This window comes from Pan paniscus, chromosome 5, assembly GCF_029289425.2.
Source record: "Pan paniscus chromosome 5, NHGRI_mPanPan1-v2.0_pri, whole genome shotgun sequence".
NCBI lineage: Eukaryota > Metazoa > Chordata > Mammalia > Primates > Hominidae > Pan > Pan paniscus.
Genome location: NC_073254.2, coordinates 186,591,199 through 186,605,594, shown reverse-complemented (window position 1 = coordinate 186,605,594; position 14,396 = coordinate 186,591,199). Strand labels below are relative to the sequence as shown.

Sequence of the window (14,396 nt, the reverse complement as noted above, 5' to 3'; positions counted from 1 at the left end):
GAAGCTTCCGTCTTACCCCCCAGCACACCGTCAGCGGTCAGATCCTAACAGGTGTTCCCCTGCAGAGTTCTTGACTGTGCGCTTTTTCCCCATTCCCATCACCTCCAGCTTGTCTCTGCAATCGACACGTCTCATCCAGGCAATTGTACTAACCTCTTGGCTGGTGTCTTTCCACCACGTTGCCTCTCTTAATCTCTTTTCACATAGCAGCTTAAAATTCTGTCAGAAAATAATTGTGCCCGTATCACCTGACTATGTTAAACAACAACAACAACTTCAGCAGCTCTTGTTCTTCAAGAGAAAAATCGAAAACTCTGGGCTCTTTGGTCCAGCATACAAAGCCCCTGTGACCTTGGCCACATCAGCGCTCTTTGGTGAATCTCTAGGCACATCCACCTTAAAGGTATGCTCTCACGCTGTGCTGTCTGACTTGCTAGCCACTAGCCATATTTGGTATTTAAACTACTTACAATTTAAATTACTTGAAATTCAATAGAATTTAAATTTTAGTTGTGTGGCCACACTCTCCACATTTCAAATGCTCAATAAGCAGGCTGCTGGTACATGAAAGTCCACAAGCAGGAGCTTCTGGACATCGGCAGCTAGACCTGTTTCAGCCACCCTGGTCACAGCGATCATCCTGCTCCCTGGCTTGCAGAGGTGGCTCGATGTGGCTACCACCTCCCTGCAAGTCTCACATGGGTAGCTGCTCAGGAAAGCTCAAGTCACAGGGGAAATTAATGCTTCAAGGAAGTTTGAGATTCCAGCTTTCAAATAGCTTGAGTACAAAAAACCAATCTGTCATATCCACCACACTCCAGCCTGCAGCCGCTCAAAGTCTCCACACAACTTTCTTCCTGTTCTTCACCTCCAAAGTAACAGTGATGGCAGCCATGACATCCCCACTTAAGTAACACAGCTGCTCTTCATAAACAATGAAAACATGCACATCGTCTCCCAAAGACAAAACCCAAGTCTCACCAGTCTCTCTTTACAGCCCTGGACAATCTTTCTCTTCCAGTCCAGTTCAGACTGAACACCTATAAACCATGAGCAATGCAGGAAGTTGGCCACCATCAGCACAATCTATATAAGGTAACAGGGAAATGGGGGTGGTGGAAGAAATCAGTTCCTATAAGGCCCAGGATGAAAATGTGAATAGCTACTGTCATGGGTTGAATCAAGGTTTCACCCCTCCAAAAAAAATTATCCCGTTGAAGTCCTAACCCCAGTACCTAAAAATGTGACCGTCTTTGGAGACAGGGCCTTTACTAAGGTAACCAAGTGATGATGAGGTCATTGGGGTGGGGGGACCTAATCCAGCATGACTGGTGTTCTTACGGAAAGGGACATCTGGACACAGAGAGGGACATACACACAGGGAGGACGATGTGAAGAGACACAGGGAAAAGGTGGCCCTCTATAAGCCAAGGAGAGCGGCCTCGGGAGAAATGTGCCCTGCCAGCACCTTGATCTTGGCCTCTACTAGGACATGCGGGGCCCTTTGTTCTGCTGCCTCCTCTGCCTGGAGCACCTTTCCCATGCCTCTGCCTCTGCTCCTGATTTAGATGTCACCTCCTCAGAGAGGCGCCCTGATTATCCTGTCCACAAGAGCGACCTCACCCACCATCAAAGGTCGGCTCCCTCCCAGCTCTCTGCCACTGGCCCTTCTGTCATTAGCATAATTTTGGATGCAGTGATTCTCTCTCTCTCCCTCTCCCTCCCTTTCTTCCCCCACCCACCTCCCTCTCTTTTAGCCTATTTCTCCAGTTGGAATGTGAGCACTGCAGATGGCTTATCTGTTTGTGTTTACTTGAACTCCAGATACACTCAGGCAACGGGCAGGCCCTTGGCAGGGCTGTGGGCTGGATGAAAGAAGGCACGATTGCCCATGAGTGAGAAACAGACACACGTGTGAGCCACATGAAAGGTCTGAGCTGAGCTGGACTTCTTATGGAAAACTTCCCCCTCCTCTTGCTCCCACCTCTCCCACCTCAAAAAACCACTGGAAAACTTGAATTTCCACACACAGGACTGGCAGGGCATGAAAGTAGAAAAATGTATACACTTCGGCAGTCACAGGTTAAAACTGTGGATCCAGCTGGGCGTGGGGGCTCATGCCTGTAATCCCAGCACTTTGGGAGGCTGAGGTGGGCAGATCACGATGTCTGGAGTTCGAGACCAGCCTGGCCAACATAGTGAAACCCCGTGTCTACTAAAAAGACAAAAAAAAAATTAGCCAGGCATGGTGGCGGGCACCTGTAATCTCAGCTACTCGGGAGGCTGAGGCAGGAGAATCGCTTGAACCGGGAGGCAGAGGTTGCAGTGAGCCAAGATCACACCATTGCATTCCAGCCCGGGTGACAGTGCGAGACTCCGTCTAGAAAAAAAAAAAAATTGTGGCTCCAGCCATTATGAACTGTGTGGGGACAAATCAGCATCTTAGGAGCTTGATGAGTTGAAACGTGACATGCAGTGAAGGCAAACTTCTTCCTCCTCCTGAGAAATGTCAGGGCTAGGGAGCTGTGAAATGCATGGAACAGAGCCAGTGCCCAGCCAGCCCCAGTTCCCTCTCTCCTTCTGGGGACTTGTTGACAGTATCTCGTTACTATTGCAGGCAATGTCCCCTTCCGCTGAATGATCCAAGGACACCAAACTTTGCCTGATCGACAGGGGAGGCTGCTAAGCTGCACCTGCTCCCTGTAAGAGTGGAGTCAGGCCAAGGCATAGATGCACACAAATACTAGCTTTCAGACTTGCTTAGGACTACGTCCAGTCTCATCACAGCTGTCCACGTGGAAGCCTCTTTGAGGTCAAGCAAACAAATTCAACACAGTCAAACTTTAAACCATTTTGTGGGTGAAAGGTTTCTGAAGAATAGACAGATCTTATTCTGCAGTTTAATGTTTCTGGCTAATCTATGTAATTGTGTTATATAGCGCATTCACCTCAACTATGCCACACTTCAGCAGGCTACTCACTCCCTCTCTCATATCACATTTAGAAATGGGTCCAGAGAGGCCTGGACAACACCCTGAGAATGCAAAGTTTTCCACTCAAGTTCCAACCACTGGGATGGGCGATAGCCCTCTGGCTAGGGCTGGTCTAGGTGCTCCCTCCCTGGGTATCAGCTGAATTCTACCTGGTGTTGGCAGTGCGGTGTTCCAAAGCAAAGTCCCACAGATATTGTACTTTCCCAAGCACACAGATTCTCTCTGAACCACAGGGCAGCTGCCAGGGGATAGGGGAAGAGCGGTGTAGACAATTCAAAGCTGTCTTTCCTACTTTTTTACCAATATAAACTTAAAACCAGGTATTGTGAATACTCACCTGATTTTCGGTTCATATAGAGGTGTTTTTTGAGTAGACAGTTGTCAAATTTGGTGTTTCTGTGAGGAAGACAATCAGTGGAGGCTTCTATTCGGCCGTCTTGCCCCACCTCTTCCCCATGGACAGTGTTTTAAATAGTTCAGTACATGCGAGTGAATGTCACTGAGAGGTGACAGCGGGCTGGCAGTCCTCACAGCCCTCGCTCGCTCTCGGCGCCTCCTCTGCCTGGGCTCCCGCTTTGGCGGCACTTGAGGAGCCCTTCAGCCCACCGCTGCACCGCAGGAGCCCCTTCCTGGGCTGGCCGAGGCCGGAGCCGGCTCCCTCAGCTTGCGAGGAGGTGTGGAGGGCGAGGCGCGGGCGGGAACCCGGGCTGCGCGCAGTGCTTGCAGGCCAGCGCAAGTTCCAGGTAGGTGTAGGCTCGGCGGGCCCTGCACTCGGAGCGGCCCGCCCTGCCGGCCTCAGGCAATGAGGCTTAGCACCCGGGCCAGCGGCTGCGGAAGGTGTGCTAAGTCCCCCAGCAGTGCCGGCCCACTGGCGCCGCGCTCGATTTCTCGCCGGGCCTTAGCTGCCTCCCCGCGGGGCAGAGCTCAGGACCTGCAGCCCGCCACGCCTGAGCCTCCCCCCGCCCCCGTAGGCTCCCGTGTGGCCCGAGCCTCCCTGATGAGCGCCGCCCCCTGCTCCACGGCGCCCAGTCCCGTCGACCACCCAAGGGCTGATAAGTGCAGGCGCAGGCGCGGGACTGGCAGGCAGCTCCACCTGCGGCCCCGGTGCAGGCGCCACTAAGTGAAGCCAGCTGGGCTCCTAGTGACTAGTGAGGACTTGGAGAAGCTTTATGTCTAGCTAAAGGATTGTAAATACACCAATTGGCACTCTGTATCTGGCTCAAGGTTTGTAAACACACCAATCAGCACCCTGTGTCTAGCTCAAGGTTTGTGAATGCACCAATCCACACTGTATCTAGCCACTCTAGTAAGGACTTGGAGAACCTTTGTGTCCAACACTCTGTATCTAGCTAATCTAGTGGGGAGGTGGAGAACCTTTGTGTCTAGCTCAAGGATTGTAAACGCACCAATCAGCGCCCTGTCAAAACAGACCACTCCACTCTCTGTAAAATGGACCAATCAGCAGGATGTGGGTAAGGACAGATAAGAGAATAAAAGCAGGCTGCGGAGCCAGCAGTGGCAACCTGCTGAGGTCCCCTTCCACACTGTAGAAGCTTTGTTCTTTTGCTCTTTGCAATAAATCTGGCTACTGCTCACTCTTTAAGTCCACACTGCCTTTATGAGCTGTAACACTCAACGCGAAGGTTTGCAGCTTCACTCCTGAAGCCAGCAAGCCCCACGGACCCCCCAGGAAGAGCAAACAACTCCAGACACGCCGCCTTAAGAGCTGTGACACTCACCGTGAAAGTCTGCAGCTTCACTCCTGAGCCAGGAGTTAACTCTAGCTCAAGAATTTCCTAAAATAAAGGGAAAGGTTCCCAAATACTCAAGAATCAAAACACACAGCAGTGATTCATTTTCTCACCAATGTCACATGGCAGATGGAAGAGCTGATTTAAAAGCTTCATGTCACCCAGGTAGATAGGAGGATTTATTGGCAATTGAAAATGCTGGAATACAAGTCAATAATAATGATTTTACAGATTGTTTCTAACATTAATATATAGGCAGTAGGTTTTCATTGTAATAAATAGCATTACGTAGAATAGCTACAATTACACCCTGCCGGGCATGGTGGCTCACGCCTGTAATCCCAGCACTTTGGGAGGCTGAGGTAGGTGGATCACTTGAGGTCAGGAGTTCGAGACCAGCCTGGCCAATGTGGTGAATCCCCATCTCTACTAAAAATACAAAATTAACCGGATTTGGTGGTGCATGCCTGTAATCCCAGCTACTTGGGAGGCTGAGGCAGGAGAATCGCTTGAACCTGGGAGGCGGAGGTTGCAGTGAGCCGAGACCATGACATTGCACTCCAGCCTGGGCGACAAGAGCGAAACTCTGTCTCAAAAAAAAAAAAAATTACACCCCAAAATCTAAGACATGTTTTTCGATTTATGCAGTCACTTTTTAATTCAATGTTATTACAACTCAATTGAAACAAGTAGGTGAACTGAGGTAACTTGAAGTGATGTAGCTTTGAAAGGGATGTTTTTGCTTCAAAGTGAATCAGTTCTTACAAAGATGAACCCATTTTGTCAAGGTGAATATAAATGTTAAATGAACATAATTTTTTGGCAGTCAATTCAGCTTTGTAAAACTTTTCAGTATATCTGGAACAACTTGGGTATCTGATATACTTTTAAACCTGTAATTTTTGAAATTCAAATATAGATCAAGTATTGCCAATGAAATTTAGCACCTGAATTGAGATGAATCATAATTGCAAAATGCACATCAGGTTTTGAAAACTTAGCACGAAAAGAGGAAAAGAAAATATTTCAATAATAACTTCTATATTGATGACATGCAATAATATTTTGGATATAGTGGGCTAAATAGAATATATCATTAAAATCAATTTGACCATTTAAAAACATGTTTAATGTGTCTACCAAAAACGTAAAGTTCCAGCGTGGCTCCCATTATAATCCTGTTGGACATATTTGGGCTCAGAACCCGATGCTTCAAAGTACACACTTTTGCATGCTGGGAAATTTAAAGGAGATTGGAAGGGCCCAGAAACAAGGTCCTCCTGTCTCATGGCCCTCTCTTTCCTGCAAAGCAAGCCATAAAACCTGGAATGGTCCCTCTCTCCCTTCTCCGTTGAAGACCCTTATTCCAGAGGGGTCCTGCCCAATACCCAGGAGGAAGGAGGTCCTGAAAAATCTGACACACACGCCTTGCTGGGGTTCCCCACTCAGTTTATGACGGTTACCCTTACGTTCCATCACATCTCTACTGGCTATCCTTTCTCCATCAAACCTAAGCATAAAAATACAGTTTCCCCAGATCTTTGGGTCTTTATTTCTGAAAGCTCCTGTGTCACATAAAACTTTGGTTGCATGCATTTGTGAGGCTTTTCTCTTGTTAACGTGTCTTTTGTTACGAGGTGTTGGCCATGACCCTAATGATGAGTGGGGGGAAAGCATCACACCTTTCCTCCCCTACTTACAACAAGGATTCAGAGCCCCCTGCTCTTCCTACCAATGGTGGGTGCAGACAGGGGCTCAGTGGTCCCATCAAATGCTCCACTGTCTGGATAGGTGAGGTTACTTTCCCATAGTTTGCTTTCACTAGTTTCTGTTATTTCTCATTTATTTCCTGTAAACTGAAGGATAGAGTTAAAGATTTGATTAGATTCAGGCTCAAGATTTCCCACAGGAATACCCCTCAGTGGGGCTGCTGGCTTCACAACATCCTCCCGGCTGGCACCTGGAGCTGGCCCCCTTCCCTTAGTGAGGCTAAGGTCCAGTGGATCCCTCCTTGTGAATCTGCATTTTCCCCTTGAGGACCGACAAATCACCCCGGGCATTATACCAACTGCCTGGTGCCTGTCTGCATTTCTATTAACCATGGACTGAATGCTTTTAGCATCCCTCAATGATTTTTGTCTGAAGCAGTAACTTCACTTGGGATGGCAAAGTGGTGTTCTTTTCATTCTACTATTCTTTCACATTTATTATCTGGAATTATTCTGAAAAGAAGAGCTTTCCTTCATCACCAGGGCTAGCTGAAATAGTTCATACAGATAAAAGCTCTCTTCCCTTTACTTACCCAAAGAATTAGTGCGCTGATTAAGACAAAAGACTTTGGTGGTGGGGGGAGGGGGATTGTTTTGTTTGCTCTCTTTCTATGTATCTTTTTAAAGGTTTTTTAAAACTGTTAAGTTTTGGGCCGGGCATGGTGGCTCAAGCCTGTAATCCCAGCACTTTCTGAGGCCGAGGCAGGCGGATCACAAGGTCAGGAGATTGAGACCATCCTGGCTAACACGGTGAAACCCCGCCTCTACTAAAAATACAAAAAAAAAAAAAAAATTAGCCGGGCATGGTTGTATGCACCTGCAGTCCCAGCTACTCAGGAGGCTGAGGCAGGAGAATCGCTTGAATCCAGGAGGCGGAGGTTGCAGTTAACTGAGATCACACCACTGCACTCCAGCCTGGGCGACAGACCAAGACTCCGTCTCAAAATAATAATAATAATAAACTGTTAAGTTTCTACAGATAGTTTATTGGAATATAACTTGCACCCATTTAAAGTGTCCAATTCAATGGTTCTTTAGCATATTCACAGAGCTGCACAACCCTCACTACAATCAATGTTAGACCATTTTCATCACCCTAGAAGAAAGCATGTCCCTGTTAACAGTCACTCTCTATTTTCCCCCAAAAGTCCCTGTCCCTGGCAACCACCGATCTATTTCCTGACTCTGGATTTGCCTACCTTGGGCATTTCATGTAAGCAGATCATACAATATGTGAGCAGATCATACATGAGCAGACCACACAATACATGATCCTTCCTGTCTGGCTCCTCTCACTTAGCCCTGTGTTTTCAAGGTCCTTCTATGCTGTCGGAAACACCCCTCCATCCTTCCATGCATGGGTCCATACTTCATTTCTTTCTATTGCTGAATAATATTCCATTGTAGGGATACTTAATCTGTATTTCTCTATTCACCAGTTGGTTCAACATTTGGTTTCTGCCGATCTGATTTTCCCCCAATTCAGTTTTCACCACACACAGAACCAAATGATTGTGTAAGAGAAGCAGATAAGAGGATCTAGAGAGAGCTCATGACGTTTCTGACCTTCTCCAAGGTTAGAAACCAATAGGGATAACCTCTCTGCCCTTTACCCTCTAAGAGAATACATAATGCTTTGAGGGCTAAAGGGTACAACATTTAGAACCTCTCCCTGATAAAACAAACAAACAAACCCATATGTCTGCTTAGTAGCAAAAGAAAGAGAATAGTAGGTAGGAGTTGCCATAAAGTAGCATAAAGGGAAAAAGAGAAATTCATATTTGTCCAATATATGATTGGCAGTATCAAGCCTTTTATGGCAATTATTCCTTTTAATTCTCATAAATACTCAACAACTTATATGATGTGACATTTACTGCTTTCATTTTATAGATTAAAAAATTGAGGCCTAGGGAGTGTTAGTTACTTGCCACATACAGGCAGCTACAAAGCAGTCGAGCTCATCCAGCCTGGGGTGAGGCTCTGAGCCCTCCCATGGCACCCCCCAGCTTGGAAGGCATGGAAGCTGTCGTGGTGCACAGCGGTCGGGGTGCCCAGCCATCAGGGCGTACAGCTGCCGGAGCCCCTGGGAGGCTTGGTCCCACAAATCCACCTTCCAAACAGGCTCTATGTTCAAAGAAGTTTGGGAGGACCAGGCGCAGTGGCTCACGTCTCTAATCCCAGCACTTTGGGAAGCCAAGACAGGTGGATCACTTGAGACCAGGAGTTCGAGACCAGACCAGCCAACATGGTGAAACCCTGTCTCTACTAAAAATACAAAAAGTAGCTGAGCATAGTGGCACAGGCCTGTAATCCCAGCTACTTGGGAGGCTGAGGCATGACAATCACTTGAACCTGGGAAGCAGAGATTGCAGCGAGCTGAGATCATGCTATTGCACTCCATCCTGGGTGACAGAGTGAGACTCTGTCTCAATAAAAATTTGGGAAATGCTACATGGCGAGAGTTCCTCTTGCGGTATCACAATTCACATAGCTTAGTAAAGGCTCTCAGAAGAGCTGCAGAAATTAAGTAATTGCCTGATTCAAATAAGTCTCCTAAATACATGTGACCATGAAAACCTCCTCACTATTTCTCCCTGCTCCCAGCTCCTGGGGACAGAGGGGTTGGGAAAGCTGCCTGTATAGTATGTTGAGCACTTTTCCCCTCGTGACCAGCAGCGGAGAATCTGTGGGCGACAGTCCAGCACTTGGGATTATCCAGTTCCCGTCAAAGGAGGATTTTGGCTTCTATTGATGATTGTTGCTTGCATCCCTCATTTCAATAGGGATTGCAAAATAGTGATGTTTCCACTTCCTTTGACCCTTTGCCATTTATTTGCTAGCAAGTCACTGAGTTGCTAAACAGAGTAAAGATTCCTTGCCTGCAAAACCATTTCTTTGTGACTTCTCCATCCACAGTGGAAGGACTGAAACCAACCTAAGACAAAAACAGGGAGCAGGAGGGAGCAAAGCTGCTTACTTAACAGCATGTACCAAGCCCTGGGGCAGCATGTGGATTCATTAGGTGGGACAGGAAGGGCTTAGCTAAAATATTGTGCATTCATACTTGACTCGTTATATTGGTTTTTGAATCTAGGTGACACTGGTGACTTGGGGTCAAGGGCCCGAGTTTCTTAGCTTATTGGTGTACTACAGTACATTCTTTAAATTACTAAGCAAATGGAATTAATGTGTAACCTAAGAACCAAATAGAGGCAGGTGTTGGGCTGAGAGAAAATTGGGCAGCAGGACAGAAACAAAACAATGCATCTTTACATTTACAAAACACTTTTATCCTCCACTAAATAGTTCCTTCTAAATTGCCTTCACCATCGTAACAAACCTGCAGGAAAGACAAACGGGCTATTTATCCCCATTTCCAGAACGAATGAATGAACGAAATAAAGGCAATATGATCAGGAACCGGTGGAATTCAGTGTTTTCACTCACAGAACGACTCTGCTTTTTTATTTTTTCTTTTTCTTTTTGAGACAGAGTTTCGCTCTGCCACCCAGTGCAGTGGTATGATCTCCGCTCATTGCAACCTCCGCCTCCTGGATTCAAGCGATTCACCTGCCTCAGCCTCCTGAGTAGCTGGAACTATAGGCGCGCACCACCAATTCCCGGCTAATTTCTGTATTTTTAGTAGAGACAGGGTTTCACCATGTTGGCCAGACTGGTCTTGAACTCCTGACTTCAAGTGATCTGCCCACCTTGACCTCCCAAAGTGCTGGGATTACAGGCATGAGCCACTGCGCCTGGCCTTTTTTTTTTCTTTTTTTTTTTTTTTTTTTGGTCTATGTTGATAACTGGATGAGATAAGTTGGTTTATTACAAGTGGAAGCTTTTCTTCAATCATAGGAAGCTGATGGACACTGTAAGATCATGGAAAGAACAAATGGAGGTAATCAGTTTAGAGCCAATCAGCAGCCTCCTTGGAGGAGTGTGGGCCTCGTGAAAAGGTAACACAAGTACTACATGCTGAAATGGAAAAAAAATACATTTTCGTGAGAAAGTGAATGAATTAAAATTAGACTGTTAGAAAAATACTATAGATACATGAAAAAATTCATAAACATGCAGGAAATGCATGACTGCCAACATTTTTAATGACATAGTTTTGACTGAAATTATGGTTAAATTAGTAATACATACATTCTGTTCTTGACAAAAATTGGAAACATTAATCCTAATCAGTGAACACTTAATAACTACCTTCCCCTGAGATAATTACAAAAGAAATAGAAATTCTTCAGAGTATCATTTTCCTTATTCTCTAGAAAGAAATAAAAGCTCTTTAGATAATACGTTTATTATCCCAGGGCACAGAAATCTCTGGCCCAGGGATGAAAACTGAAGTTAAGCAGTTGCCATCACGCATTGCAAATGGCTCTGCAGATCAGGAAGGATGAAGATTCCCTTTGTGGACAGGCTGTGCGCTCCCCAGCAAGTCGGCCGGAACCAGTCATGCAGCCCAATGCGGAGGCTCTGCAGAGGGGACCCAGCCCCTTCTACAAGCAGACGCACTGTCATCGCATACACACAGTGTACGTGGACTGCCTGCATAACACTGACCCAAAAGGGGTGCTCTGTTAACAGAGGCCAGCTTCCTTCCAAACTGACCAGAAATCTGTCCAAACTCACAGATCCTGTGTCTACAGGGAAGCGCCAAGTGCGGCCTATTCTGATTGTCGTTTCTGAACTTTGATGGGCAGGTGAGATTGGGGCTCACTGCTGGGCCTTTACACTCACTTCCACAAACCTGGGGTTCAGAATAGCCAGTGATGCTTTCATTTGTACCTTCCACACACCGTCCAAATATGGACAAACTGTGTAGGACTGGCCTTTCTAAAGTTTTACGAAATCATGTACATGCATCTATCTATTGCTATGTTCTTATGCTTTAGATCACATTCCTGCTTCATATTTGAAGTAAGAGATACATGGCAACATGAAAGAAATACTTTTTGTGGCAACGTGGGGGAAGTATGGCTTTGAGAGTCGCAGAGAACTTAGTTCAAACCCAAATTATCCACTTAGGTATGTCTTTTGTCTTTACATACTCCAATTTGTACTCCTTCATGGAACGGAAACTAGTGGAAAGCTCAGAGGTCCCAATTGAGGCCCAAATGTGGGAAGTAAAGCCTCTTGACCCCAGCCCAGTGGTGGCAACAGTGCATTAAGGGCAGGTGCCCTCAGTAGAGTTTCTCCAAGTGCTGGACACTGACCAGCAGCCTCAGAGTCACCTGCAGTGCCCATTAGCCACGCAGCTTTCAGCCCCAACTCCAGACCTTCTGAGTCTGAGGCTGGGATCTAGGAATCTGCCAAGGATTCTTCTGACAGCTCAGGTTTCAGAACCACTATCCATGAGGAAAAGAAACATATTAAGGGCTAAGACAGAGCAGCTATGAGATCCAGGAGCCTGTTAGCACATGGAGAGTCTCCTTTTCCACCAATCTTGCAGAGCAGTTTGGCTTCATTCAAGAAGCCACTCAGTTTCCTTATACCTACCTTCTGGGTTGATGTGAGAAGGAGAAATAATGTACAAATAGTGCCTAATGATCAAGAAAAGGTAGCTATTAATAATATTATTATTAATAATCAAGACTCCCTCACTTTTCACAGGTTGTACATTCCTAACCCCATCATGAAGCATGTTCATATGGAACAGAACAACCTTCCCGGTGTTATTATAAGACTGCAATATTGTGTAATGAGATACACTTTCAGTGACGATCAAGGTCAGCTGTGACCAATAGAGACCACGATCCTAACAGAAAATGAACCCCACTCAATCAAGGGCTTACCATTTTCATTCTCAAAGGCATTTCTCCTTAACACCACTTATTTTGAATAGATAGCATATGTAGACTGTACAAATTTCGAAAAGAACAAAGGAAGATACAATGAAAAGTCAGTGTCGCTCTTGGTCATCCTTAGAGGCAGCCACTACTAACATTTCTCCAGTATCTTTGCAAACATGAATGTATATATTTTCTTTGTCCCTATGCACAATGAGTAGCATACTTTATACACTATTCAGAACCTGGGTTTTTTTCTTGAAAATAAAAAAGATATTTCATATCAGCACATATAGAATTCCTTTATTCCTAATGGCTGTATACTAATCCACTAAACGGATGCACCATAATTTATTTCTCTCCCTATGGGTGGATATGTAAACTCTAATCTTTCCATACTAAAAACAATGCTGTACACATGAAATTGCACAAACTGGCTTGTCTATCCTAGGAAATCTCTAGATGGGCTTGCTGGATCAAAGGGGATGTCCATTATTAACACTAATACGCTGCGGGTCACTAATGTTGAGAATTCCTGTTCACCAAAGGCATTTCTTTTATTTTTTATTTTAGAGACAGGATCTCCCTCTGTTGCCCAGGCTGGAGTGCAATGGCACAATCTTGGATCACTACAACCTCCACCTCCCGGGTTCAACCGATTCTCACGCCTCAGCCTCCCGAGTAGCTGGGATTACAGGCGCGCATCACCACGCCTGGCTAATTTTTGTATTTTCAGTAGAGATGAGGTTTCACTATATTGGCCAGGCTGGTCTCAAACTCCTGACTTCAAGTGATCCACCTGCGTCAGCCTCCCAAAGTGCTGATTACAGGCGTGAGCCACCGCACCCGGCTACCAGAGGAATTTTGTTTTATTTATTTGTTTTTTTTTTTGGAGACAGGATCTTGCTCTGTTGCCCAGGCTGGAATGCAATGGCGCAATCTTGGCTCATTGCAACTTCCGCCTCCCGGGTTCAAGCGATTCTTCTGTCTCAGCCTCCCAAGTAGCTGGGACTACAAGCACATGCCACCACGCCCAGCTAATTTTTTTATTTTTAGTAGAGAGGGGGTTTAACCATATTGCCCAGGCTGGTCTCGAATTCCTGACCTCAGGTGATCCGCCCGCCTCGGCCTCCCAACGTGCTGTGATTACAGGCGTCAGTCACCGCGCCCGGCCACCAGAGGCATTTTAAATGATCATCCACATTAGAAACAAAACGAAACGAAACAACTTGGAAAAGTGAGCAAAAGCCTTCAATGTGTTCTTTTCTCTGCCTTTGTGATCCGAAAGTCGTGCTGCGGTTTATATACTCCTAGGCGAGGGTCGCGTGCTAATGATCCCTTTCTTTCCAATATGCACCCGCGGTGGGACTTACAGAACCTTTGTTTTCAACACGTAAGCAGTCACGCTTCCTCGAGCCTAAGGCTTTGTGCTATTCTTAAATGCTTTCCTCCTCCGACGCTGCGGCTCCCTCCTGAGCCCGTAGCTGCAGCGCGTTGGTGAGGAGCGCCGGCCCTGGGTGCCGCCCGCCACCCTGGAGGGACCGGTCCGGGGGAAAGTGCTCGGGAGAAGCCAGGGACCCCGGCTGCGGTCGCTGGCCCGGGGCTCTGCGCACTCCCCAGTGCCCGGAAACCGCAGGCTGGCCCAGCTTGCGGGCCGGGTCCGCCCACGTGGGTGTGGGAAGCGCGGGGGACGCGGGCCGCCCGGCCAAGGTGCCCTTGCCAGGAACCGGCGCAGACACAGGCCCTCGGCGCCGCGAGAACCCGGCCAGTCCCACCGCGCGCTGCGCCGCAGGGGCTCCACTGCAGGGCGCCCCAAGACCGCGCGACGCTCGGCAGGGCGCCCACAGTCCTGCGGGTCAGAGAGATGTCACCTCCACGTCCCCGCTGGCCGGGAGCCGCTGGAGTCTAGCAACCGCCCGCCAGCCCCGGCCCAGCCCCAGCCGTTTTACGGCAGCAGGCCCCGCCCCCGTGCGCCACCCAGGGCGGGAAGGAGGTGTGCGGCACGAGCCAGCCAGTCCGCGCCACCATCTCTGGCCCTGCGCCCTGTCATTGGCCGAGAGCCGGGCGGCGCGGCGCGGCCGT

The 14,396-nt window shown here is 47.5% G+C and overlaps 1 long non-coding RNA gene across 1 annotated transcript; it reads right to left on the bottom strand.

Moving 5' to 3' along the window:
* Positions 1-5,850: 5,850 nt before the first annotated feature.
* LOC117980764 (uncharacterized) lies at positions 5,851-14,269 on the bottom strand. Its single transcript, XR_004672276.3, has 2 exons — positions 13,420-14,269; positions 5,851-12,384 (listed from the first exon to the last, which is right to left on the bottom strand). It is a non-coding gene; the product is annotated as an uncharacterized LOC117980764 (long non-coding RNA).
* Positions 14,270-14,396: the final 127 nt, after the last annotated feature.